Source organism: Saccopteryx leptura, chromosome 5 (genome assembly GCF_036850995.1).
Source record: "Saccopteryx leptura isolate mSacLep1 chromosome 5, mSacLep1_pri_phased_curated, whole genome shotgun sequence".
NCBI lineage: Eukaryota > Metazoa > Chordata > Mammalia > Chiroptera > Emballonuridae > Saccopteryx > Saccopteryx leptura.
Genome location: NC_089507.1, coordinates 159,057,919 through 159,069,351, shown reverse-complemented (window position 1 = coordinate 159,069,351; position 11,433 = coordinate 159,057,919). Strand labels below are relative to the sequence as shown.

The 11,433-nt window shown below is 49.5% G+C and overlaps 1 long non-coding RNA gene across 1 annotated transcript; it reads right to left on the bottom strand.

The window, feature by feature from the left end:
* Positions 1–4,403: 4,403 nt before the first annotated feature.
* Positions 4,404–10,827, bottom strand: LOC136405462 (uncharacterized). Its single transcript, XR_010751527.1, has 2 exons — positions 10,427–10,827; positions 4,404–5,975 (listed from the first exon to the last, which is right to left on the bottom strand). It is a non-coding gene; the product is annotated as an uncharacterized lncRNA (long non-coding RNA).
* Positions 10,828–11,433: the final 606 nt, after the last annotated feature.

The following is an 11,433-nucleotide window of genomic DNA, read 5'->3' as shown; positions in this document are numbered from 1 at the left end:
AGGCACTGCCCATAGGGCAGCTTTCTTGAGTGAGCAGTCTTTAATACTTTTGGAAAATTCTTCCTCACATCAATCTGTCATCAGTTCTTCTGTCACCATGGTCTATGGTCCTTGTGATAAAGATGGTGGGCAGTGTCACTGTTTGCCAGAGATGCGCCAAATGGTTTAGATCTATTGTAGCACTCTAATGCCACACTCTCTGAGGTTGGGATGATGGTCCCTCTTCCCCTACTGCAGAGGGGCTCACTTCGTTCTGGAGATAGAGATGATGTGTCTGTTCTATCTATTCTATTCCATCTCTCCAGATATTTGCAGATAACATTCTTTTCAATCCATCCACATTTCATAATTTAATATGACAAAGACATTCATCACACACTGACCTTTCCCAAGGAAAGGTGCTTATTAAAGGAGATCTCTTTCCTTAAGGCTCTACAATCTAGTGGGGAAGGCCCATGCGAAGTTGAACTCTGCTGTAGTTTTGTGATCGAGACTTACCTCTTTAAGTGGACTGAGAGTCCTTGGGGCAGACCCTATGTATTCTCCCCTTTTCTTCCTTATAGCCAGAGTGTTGGGTTTGTGATGGGGAATCAGTAAAGGCACACTGTTGTGGGTTCACTGAGACTCTGTTTCTGCTCTCTGTGGTTCCTAAGTGAGTCACATAGTTGGACAGGGAGGAGGGTATGAGGCACTCTTGGATTCCCGACACATATGCCTTTGTGGAGGCCCGTGAATGTCTTTGGAGTCCACGCATCTGTGATATGGAAATGTCTCTCTGGGAGGTAATAGCTGTGATGGTTCATTTTTCAACTTGATTGGGCTAATGGATGCCCAGATTGCTAGTAAAACATGATTTCAGGGATGTTTGTCATGATGTTTCCGGAAGAGATTAACATTTGAATTAGTAGTCTGAGTGAAAGAGATTCTGTCTCACCAGTGTGGGTGGGGATCATCAATCTGGTGAGGGGCCCAAATAGAACAAACAGGTGGAGGAAAGGTAAATTCATTCCCTCTTCTTGAGCTGGGACATCATCTATCTTCTGCCTTTGGACTCTGGGCATTACACCAGAGGCTCCTCCTTCCCTCCCCTCGCCCTTTCACCTTTTTTAGTCTGTTGAATTTGAACTGAATTACACCATTGGGTTTCTTGGTTCTCCAGCTTTCAGATGGTGTATTGTGTCATATCTCAGCTTCCACAGTCATGTGAGCCAACTGCCATGAAAAATCTCCTCTTCCATATCCGTATGTATCCTACTGGTTCTGTTTCTCTGGAGAACCCAAATACAATAGCTGGCCATAATGTCCTAACCCAGTAGCTGAAAAAGCAGGATTTATAACCAAAAACACGTGGGCATCCTGTCTATATCATTGACTTTCTCTACAACTTCGCTCTAGCCTTACTCTATGCCTTGACTTTTTCCATCTGCCAAATGGGAACATTAATTCCTTCATAGTTCTATGGGATATGCACAGTAGAAGGAAATTATTAGTTATTATTAATGTACTTCAAACTCCTTGGTGACACTAGCTGCAAAAATATAGATCTTTCTTGTTTTAAACAAGTGATGATAAACAAAACCAAGGAATATTAAATTATGAATTACAGAAGAGATAAATTATAGAGGTAGTTATTATTTAAATTGCAGAAATATTTCTCATTTTCAGCCCAGGGTTTCTTTACAAAGCAATCTGTCTTGTGCTTTTAAAAAGTAATTCAATTTACAAAAATTTGATTTGCATGCAACTTTTTAGAAACATTTATCATGTAAAGTGAGACATCATCTGACTAAATTAGAGAATTTACCAATATGTTTTGGCTTAGGATGAATAGCACTTCCTCCAAGGATGTGAATATTGGCAAAATTGAATCTCATTTCTCCTCTTCTCCAACTGAGACTCTCCAAGTCCAGTTTGGAAGCATCTGGTCTGTGAATTAGTAGTCGTGGTGGAAATACTTGGACTTGTGCTCTAAGTCTGTTAATAAAGCGCTCATAATCTCAGAGAAGTCAACCTCAGGAGGCCTCACTTCTCTTATCTACGAAATGAGATTGTTGGAGTTGATAGTCCCTTCTAGCTTCAGAGTCCACTGACAGTGCTGAAATCAGTCCACTGACTGATCTGAAATTACAGAGGACAAGAGCTGGCATGCTGTCATTGGGTAATAAATGTTTAATTGACGGACAAATGAAGTCTTGATTTTCATTTCCTTCCAAACCAGTTCTGAAAATTCCAAAGTTTATGATAAAAAAACAAAAACAAAAAACAGTTCAGAAAACCATTCTTAGTCTTCGCAGACTTGATCCCTCTTTAGCATTTCTTGAATCGTGATGTCTGGGGAGAAGAAGACATTAGCTCTGTGTATGTATCAGGATTTGCATTGTAAATTGTGAAATTGCAGATGAGAGTTCCAAGCACTGGAGAGATACAGAGACGTGGTGACTCATCTCCTGTCCTCTTGTTGTTTCCCTGTACAGCTGGGCACCAGCCTTTGCGTTTGCTGCCTGTGACTGCCACCATGCCAGCATCCCCCTCACGTGGACCTCGGGGGTCTGCGCCTCCCTTCCATGCCATGATCCATCAGAATAACTGAAGCTTCTCCAGCGCTATGTTACTGGCAGAGGTGTTGTTTCTCCCTAGAAGTGGAGGGGAGAGAGTTGTTGCTAAGGAAAACCATTAGCATGCTGACAGCTCAACCATCTCAGAGAGTTTTGGCCTCTGCCGTTTTACTCTAATCAGGAAATCATCTTTAGAAGGATTTGTCAGTGTAAGAAAACAGGCTCCTGAACTAAATTAGGACCTGGATTTCCACTCCTCTTCCAGTCTGCAGTGCGAGGCGGACTGGCGGGCCGTCAGGGCTGCGTGTGTGGTGGGTTTGTTTCTGTGGCACATTTCAGCTTGGAGCTCCTGAAGGGGCCTGTGCCCCTCCGAACTGCATTTCCAGATCAGTGCCTGAGGAGGGTTGGGGCCCGTCTCTCCTCCCCTCAAACTGGTTGGCTCCCCTGGCAAGACGGCCCAGGCTTCGGGGCTCTTTAATCTGATTGTCTTTTTCTTTTCCTTCTCTTGCTCCCAGTAATGAATTCACTGCATGTCTCTGGGAAATTAAGGTAATCCATTATGCCGTTGTCTCCCTATCTTTGCAGCAGGGATAATAGTGTTTAACCCACTTTTGCAGTATACTGAGGAGCCTGTCAGGGGCTCTTCTTTAGAAGGACAACTGGAAAACATTTTAATAAATGCCCCTTAACTGTATACTTTAAAAATACATGGGACCAAATGGCAAACGGCTCAGTAATAACTAGTTCAGGAAACAAGACTAGCTATTTGCCACTCTCTCTGCCACTTCTGTTTTCTCCTCTTCCTTCTATTTCTCCCAGGACACGTTGTCTCTATTCGGGGTGAGAATCTTTGGGGGGGGGGGACCTAGAATTTTGGTAGTTTTAAGGCAGTGCCTGCTGCCTATGCAAATCCCACCATCTCTTTGGCTGGGAGAGCAGTTGAGTTTCATATCCTGCCGGGCTCCCAACAGATTGTGCTTAGGGACACAGGTGCGTGCCCAACTCAGCATGCTGCATAAAAGACTGGGTGGGACTGCTCTCAGGTCCTCCATTCTATGCCTGTGCTTTCATTTCCAGTGCAATTAGGGATGTAGACACACTTAAGATGTCATGTCATGTGTGTGTCGGGCTGATTTACTCATAATCTCTCCAATGGAAATGTTTGTTCCGATGAACCACAACTCCGAGGCCTGGAAGGCAAGACCAGAGTGTTTCCTAACTTTATCTTCTTGTCTCCTCCTTGGAAAAGTTAAAGGGGCTACAGACATTCCATGGAGTGGGAAGAGCCCATCAGAGCGCAGAATGAGCCTCCCTAGGGATCAAAGACAAAGTCAAGGGGTGAACCCTTGTACGTTTGCAAGGCTAGCTTCTTGAGGGGACATGGCAGCTAGTTGTGCCCAGAGGCTTTAGATGCCTCACCCGTGTGCACTCAGAGTCCCCGATAGTCAACGGTTCATGTTCTATTGCTTGGGCTCAGGCTGTTTGGGGATTCTCAGAAACCCGGTGATGTCAAACACCTCCCAGGAGGTGTCTTACTGTGCTTTCTGTGGATGCTCTGTGCTCTCCTCTCCTGGAGGGCCCTGTGCAGATCAATGCCCCTAACCCTGCAAAGACACATCAAAATGCTCACGGTGAGGAGGAGTTAAATTCAAAGAGCCTGACGTGTGCTCTGGCCGTGGGCTCCTACCTCGGTGGAAAGGAAAAGGACTTTGGCTCTTCCCTCAGTTTCTCCTGTTTCCTGGGTCCCTGACTGCTGTTTACACAGTGTGACTGGGGTTGGGATAGGCCCTCAGGAAGGGACTCTCTTTCTGTGATAATGTGGGAAGGAACGCTGCATCGATCTGTCTGCAATTATAAGCTCAATGTGTTTCCTTTGAATTTTTAGAAAAACCAAAGGTACTCTGTGAGTGCAATAGAGCTTCCAATTAGGCAGTTTAGTTCCCCATGTCTGTTTCCCTAATGACTGACTTGCTCTCTTGCTTTATGAAATGAAAATAGCTTTATTTGGGCATGAAGACGCCGCTGACCGCATGCTCAATGTGCTTCTGAGACAAGTTCCTGCCCCTATCATGGGCAGAATAATATGTTCTGGTACTATTTCCCCTATGCATTCCGGGTCATTTGTGCCAGCCCCATATCTTTGCTGAGGGCGCTGCAGTTAAGGGGAAGTATCCAGAGGGGCTGTATTTGAGGCTTCAGAAGGAAAGGTGTCCTTGGAGGGAGGGTGCTGGCCCCAAGGCCCTGTCCCCTGTTTGTAGGGGAGGGATGCCGTTTTGGACTTATCAAGTGCTGAGTGGTGGAAAGCAGGGGCGGGGCAGGCACAAATTATGCACAAGAGTTGAAACAGAGACACGGAGGACAAAGAAAAGGGGGCAGAAGGACCTTAGTTGAGTTTTAAGAAAGAAATAGCAGGATGAAGCCTGAAGCTCTGCGAAGGTATTGGGCTAGGGGACAAGTAGTTCTTTCCTCACTGGGGAAAGACTTACAAAGAATAGGTGTGCCAACCTCCAGCTTCTCAGCAGTTGGCAGACTGCGGCTCGAGATCCACATGCGGCTCTTTGGCCCCTTGAGTGCGGCTCTTCCACAAAATACCACGTGCAGGCGCTACCTCGATAAGGAATGTACCTACCTATATAGTTTAAGTTTAAAAAATTTAGCTCTCAAAAGAAATTTCAATCGTTGTACTGTTGGTATTTGGCTCTGTTGACTAATGGTTTGCCGACCACTGATTGAATGCTGCACAGAGCCAGCCCTCCAGGTTCCAGAAAGCCGATAGTCATCCCTTTTTGGCTTTTCTGTTTACAGAACACATCGGACCAATGTGTCCACATTTTTGTTCAGTGTGTTTCACAGACTTGTTCACACACCTGGGCAGCACTTGTGAAAACCTCTTTAGAAGATCTCAGGTGCCCTCCTGTCCGTCCATATCTGACCCTACTCTCAAGCTCTGCTCAGTCTGAAGCCCTGTGAGGACATCCCAGCCTGTGCTCTCATCCCTGCCGATGCTCTTGGGCTGTACTATGGCCCCCAGCGCTGTCTCCCCACTCCATGCACAAGGTCTTGTTGTTTTCCTCCTGGTCCCCATGGTGAATAGCTGGGCTCAAGTAGTGTCCCCAGGAGGCATGTCACGTGAGTCACAGGAAGTAGAGCTGTCGCACTGGAGAACTGAACCTAGCCCTCTTTGCCATCCTGGCTTGTGGAGGCAAGGAGGGAAAGCAGGTGGTTTCCTGCTGCTCCTACACGTGGCTCAGCACGTGCTTCACAGGGCTGGTTGCATGCAGGAGGCTTCCTCGAGAAACCACAGCCCTGCTCTGACGCCTGGGGCCCTTTGCAGAGTAGAGAGTCATCCAGCTCTGTATGGTCTGTGGCTGTTCTTGGCTTTCTGCTCTGAATTGTCCTTGATCAGCAAGGCAGCTGCGGCTAAACAGTAGAAAAAGGAAAGGAGATGTCACATGGGTCAGCTCCTTCTTATTTCTGGGACCACTCTGGGCCTTCCTTAAAGCACATCACCGGCTCAGCGGTGTTGGCTAGCCTGCCGATGGAAAGACCTGCTTTCTAAGTCTGAAGGAGACCCTGAGGTCACTGTGCCCATTCCCGTGCCTTCAGGCAGGATTAGCGATAAGCTGCCCTGCCAGAGGATAATCTCTTCTCCTTGTAAAAGCTTCCCGAACAGGCCCCGTCTCTCCCTAGACCAGTCATTGCAACTTTTAACAACCTTCACCATCAGGAAATTCTCCCCCTTAGCTATCCTAAATCCCCTATGCTGGGGATTAAGCTATTTTCCTTATTCAGTCCTCCCCAGTCACTGCCAACACTTAGCCTGCAGTGCCTAAAAACTCTTCTGATACCTGAAGATTGTAGTAAACCCTGCCCTCCTGTCTTCCCCCGAAGAACCTGAGCTTCTTTTTCTCCCAGACTCTGCTGCCTGGCCTGTGCCTCCCCTTGGAGGCTGCCTTCTGAGCTTCCTCTGTATGCCAGTCTCTTTGGTGGGGGCGCCCACAGCCAGGCGCAGGAGTCTAGTCAGTTTCTGACCCATCTTGGGTCTAGTGTGTGTCTTTCTGTTCACATCCCCAAGTGGAGCTAGTGTGTTGGTGACAGATCATATTCATAGGGTTATGATCACCTTTCAACCTACTAGCATATGAGATATTTTTCCTTATCTCTTGGATATCAAGGGCAAAATATATCACCCTCACCAGTAGTATCACTGTATCATTTTATCTGCAGCAACACTGACCATGACAGCCGCTGGAAACAAGGGGAGGGGAGGATGGAGATGATTCCGAGGGCTCTTTGGGCAAATTTTGATGAAAGCGTGTACTCTAAGTTTATATTTGCAGAGTCAGCCAGTTGGTTGGATGTGACCAACTCTCTTAGTCTGTTGTTTCTCCTCCCTCTTCTTTTCTGTATCCTCCCTGACCTTCTGTCCTCTGTCTCCTTTGCATGGTGCCAGTGCCCTCGTGCTGTGCCCCGGGTGCCTGCTCTGCACCCCCACCTGCCACTCTGCCCAGCATGCTGCGCCCCACAACGACTGCCCCCAGGCCAGCACCAAGCAGGTCCCCAGGGGTCTGTTCCCTCTGCACAGGGTGGGGACACAGATGGGGGAGACAGTGAAGATGAGACAGGGAGTTGAGACAGAGGTGTGGAGAATTTCAACCAGCAGATAGGGTTTGACCGACTGTCCACAGTAGCAGAGGCTGTCAAAAGCAGTCCTCCGACAAGAGGTTTAGTTCAGAGGACCTTGGGCTGGTGGTCAGAGGAGGCTTCCTGGAGGAGGTGGGGTTGGGTGTGAGCTGAGCCTGGGGCATAGATGTTGGAAAAGCCTTGAGTAGAAGTTAATAGAAGCACTTGATTGGCTCATAGCCTGTTTTGCTTCTCCCACCCCAATTCTTACAATTCTTTCCACCTCAAGTTTCCAGAAGATATCATCCTCTTCCTTTTTATTCCATTTATAAAGAAAAATATTTAATGAGCATCTTCTATGTGCTGCATCTGTTTCAGGTCGGAGCCGCTCAGTCCAGTACTGTGCTGGGCACATTGGTGGGCTGTGACTGGATTCAGGTGTGTGGGGTTCTGGCTCCGCCCACTCCTGGGCTGGGCATTCAGGGCCTGGGCTGCTCTGGGCTCTGGGGCACTGCTTCCCTCCCATTGCTGAGCAGTCCTCATGTTAGCCCACACTGCGCCGTGCAACACTCTCACTTTCTGCATGTGCACGGTGTGGTTGGAGGCCCTGTCCTGGGCCTTGGTATGCAAAGATCTTAAGTCTGACAAAGCTCTACTCTAGTGGGGTGAGGTAGGCAGAACTCTAGAGTGGTTCCCAGGACTCCTGCCCTGTGGTGTACATGCCCTGGGTAATGCTCTCCCTCTGAGTGTGGGTGTGGAGCATGAACATGATGGGACAGGTACTCTCATGATTAATTATGCTATATGGCACAGCAGACTTTGAAAGTCGTGATCCTGCGGTGGCTAATGTTAATGAGGTGACCCCTTCATAGGGACTAGGCTGGTCTTGGTGGGAGAGCATGACTGAGAAAGCCTCCATGTCAGGAAGATTGTCTGTTTCTGGCTTTGGAGGGGCCACATGGCGAGGAACGTGGGCGACCTCTAGGAGCTGAGGGCAGCTCCTGGCTCACAGCCAGTCAGGAAGCGAGAACCCTACCCCTAAGACTGCAAAACCGAACCCTGCCATCCTGCATAACCCTGGATGAGAACCCCCAGGTGCAGATGAGACTGCAGCCGCAGGGAGCTCTTTTAACCTCGTGAGACTCCCAGCAGAGAACCCAGCTTTTCTGCACCAGACTTCAGGCCTATAGAACTGGGAGCCAGGAACAGGAGCTGTTTTAGCTTCTAAATTCATGGTGATTGGTTATGCAGCAATAAAAAACTAATCCACAAGGGGAATGTAGGAAAAATGGACAGGAAAGATCCAAATAGTGCTAAGGGTTGTGCCGAAACTAAGACCCAGGAGTGCGAGGGGAGCGTGGGCACTGTGGCCCCTCTGGAGGGGTGGCCGGGAAGCGTCACCTGTGCCCAGCTGATTCACTCACCCCAGTGTTTATTCTATACGTATCTCCTGAGTGCCTGTTCTATGTCTAGCCTTGTACTAGGAGCTGTGGATACCACATCAGGTAGACAAGTGTACCTTTTTTTTAAGAAGCATATCCTTAAAGGGAAGTAGATTTTTTTTTAAGTGTAAAAACAGTGGTGGGGGTGGGGAGAGGAGCCCAATACAAATAGAGGTAAGTGCTATGAAGGAAATAAACAAGGAAACTAAGTGTTTGGGCCTGGAGACTCCCAGAAGGACTAACTCCAAGTTCTGAAGGCAGAATTTAATGAACGAACAAATGCACGAATCAATAATTTCCCTGCCCCTGGATTTGCTGTATTCTGCTCAATTTCTCTTCCCTGAGTCTATTTCCCCTGGGAGAACGGCTGAGGGGTGGGAGCAGATATTCAGGGGAAGGAGCTCTCGCTGGCAGGGTTGAGCAGCGATCTGGCTGCTGTGGTGCGGGGTTGGGGGCACACAGCAGGACACGGCCCCACCAGGGTTAGAGGGTGTGGTGATGGGGCCTCAGTGAAGAAATAGGGAGAAAGAGATGGAGTTGAGGAACACTCAGGAGACAGAAGGATAGCTTTACTAGTTAAGGGAGAAAGAAGCTAAAGGTCAAGCAAGGGTCAAGGACCATTTCCAGGTCTCTCTGGTTTGGACAACTGGCTAGCTGGAAATGCTCATTTACTAAAGTGAGACGTTAAAAATATAGAGCAGTTGGGATGAGAGCTGTGGGAAGGCTGGTTTCAGATGCGTTTTGTTCAAGGCTGTCACCCAATGAGAAGTTGTTACACTGGTGACCTGCTCAGGCCAGAGAGTGGGGCGGGAGATGCAAATGTGGGGTTTCCTGCGCAGGCGCAGACAAACCCCAGCCCCAGGAGCGCTGGGACCTCAGTGCCAGGAACCAAACTCAAAGATGGGGAGAGGGAGGAGCTGGCAGAGGGGAAAGTTAACTATTCCAGATAGGGTTTAATTAATAAAAGGTGGCTTGCCTTTGGAGATGGGGGCGGGTGGGTCGGTCTGGAGCACCGGTGATGCTGGTAGGTGGGAGGCAAGGGCCAGGGTTTCCATGGGGGTGGAGGGATCTCTAGGTGCATAGACATGCAAGGAAGGGGGAGGAAGAGGGACGTGAGCGCACCCATCTGACGCTTTCTATTTTCACTGTGGGTGGGAGGTGAGGTAAGCTGTCGCTTCCGACTCTGTGTGTGTGTGTGTGTGTGTGTGTGTGTGTGTGTGTGTGTGAGAGAGAGAGAGAGAGAGAGAGAGAGAGAGAGAGAGAGAGAGAGAGAGTGTTTTAGGAAGTGAGACTCCAGCACCCTAAGTGCTCACAGGAAGGAGCCTGCTGCGGAGGGGACAGAGGACAGGGGACAGGGGAGAGGGGACAATGGACCGTGAGGGGAGGTTGGGGAGAACAGAGGCCACAGCAGAAGGGCTGAGTGAGGAGCAGGGCCACCTCTTTCAGCTTTTCAGGAGGAAAGCGTGGGCAGAGAGGCAGGTCAGGTAGGTATGTCTGTGTGTTGTGTGCATGTTGTGTTGTTTGTGTTGTCTGTTGTGTATGTGTTATGTTGCATGTGTGTTTGTGTTATCTATGCTGTGGTGTGTGTGTGTGTGTGTGTGTGTGTGTGTGAGAGAGAGAGAGAGAGAGAGAGAGAGAGAGAGAGAGAGGTTCAGGAGATCCCAGATGCACTTTCTGCGTTTTCTGTGCAGTTGGAGGAAGTTTCCTCTGGCAATGAGGGCAGCGGTGGGGACCAGGTTGGAGGGGGGAGCAGGAGGGAGGAGGTGTTTGGAGGAGCCCCCAAGGAGGAAGGAGAGGTAAACTCGCCAGGAGACGCGATGGGGTCATTGCACACGGGCCACAGGGCCCCTTGTAATCCTTCCAGACCTCACTGAGTGGCCAAGGAGGGCTGTTACTTGAAGTTCTTCCAAATCTAGAACTGAGCAGGCTGAGGAGGTCCGAGCTCTGGACTCTGAGCACCTGCTTCCCTCGAGGCCTTCCAGGGGGGACAAGGTGAGGTGGCAGTGACAGAGGCCAGCCTGAGTGGCTGCTTTCCCAGGTGGAGAGTGGGAAGGAGACCGCCCGGAGTCTTTAAGGTTAGCCTGTGAGGTTCTTTCTGTCTTCATTATTGTATTGCTGTCTCACCACCTGCCCCTTTCTCCTCCCAAATCTGTCCCATAAATAATTAATGACTGCAACAGCAGGTTCTGTTTCTATAACTGAAGACACCTTTTGGCAGCCTTAAACCCTTGTGTCATTCTTGGCTCCTTAAGTTAAGCTGCTCACCTTGTGTCTAAAACGGTGGCTCCAGACGATTTCCTTCTGAGTGTGTTTGCATTGCGGCGGGCAAGCCACCATGGCTGCCATTAACGTCGTGGCTGTGGGACCCCAGCAGTCCTCAGCGGTGAAAGCCCAGGACACTGGGTTCTGAGGACCAGAGAGGGCCGGGACAGTGGCAGGAAGGGCAAGGGTGGTGAGGGGCCAGAGTCAGTACGGAGCCCCGGGCTGCACGGTGCAGACGTGTGCTGTCTTAGGCCAGGCTCCCTAGCAGCAGAGCCTGAGGAGGGGATCTTGAGAGCGGAGCACCCAGTAGCAGGGGTGAGGGAATGGGGCCAGGGCGGGGGAGGAGGCCCAGGAAGGATGCCGCCTCACCGGCACACCAGCTTCCTCTGGTCCTGCGGTGACCTCTGTGGTGTGAACTGCAACTGAGCGCTGGACTGTTCGGGCCCAGTCTTCCCCTGTGAGTGGGGAGGCACCCGTAGGATTGCCCCTGATAGCCTCACCGAGACCAAGGTAACTCTGAGAGAGCACCAGGAATTTCCATCATCGCATCC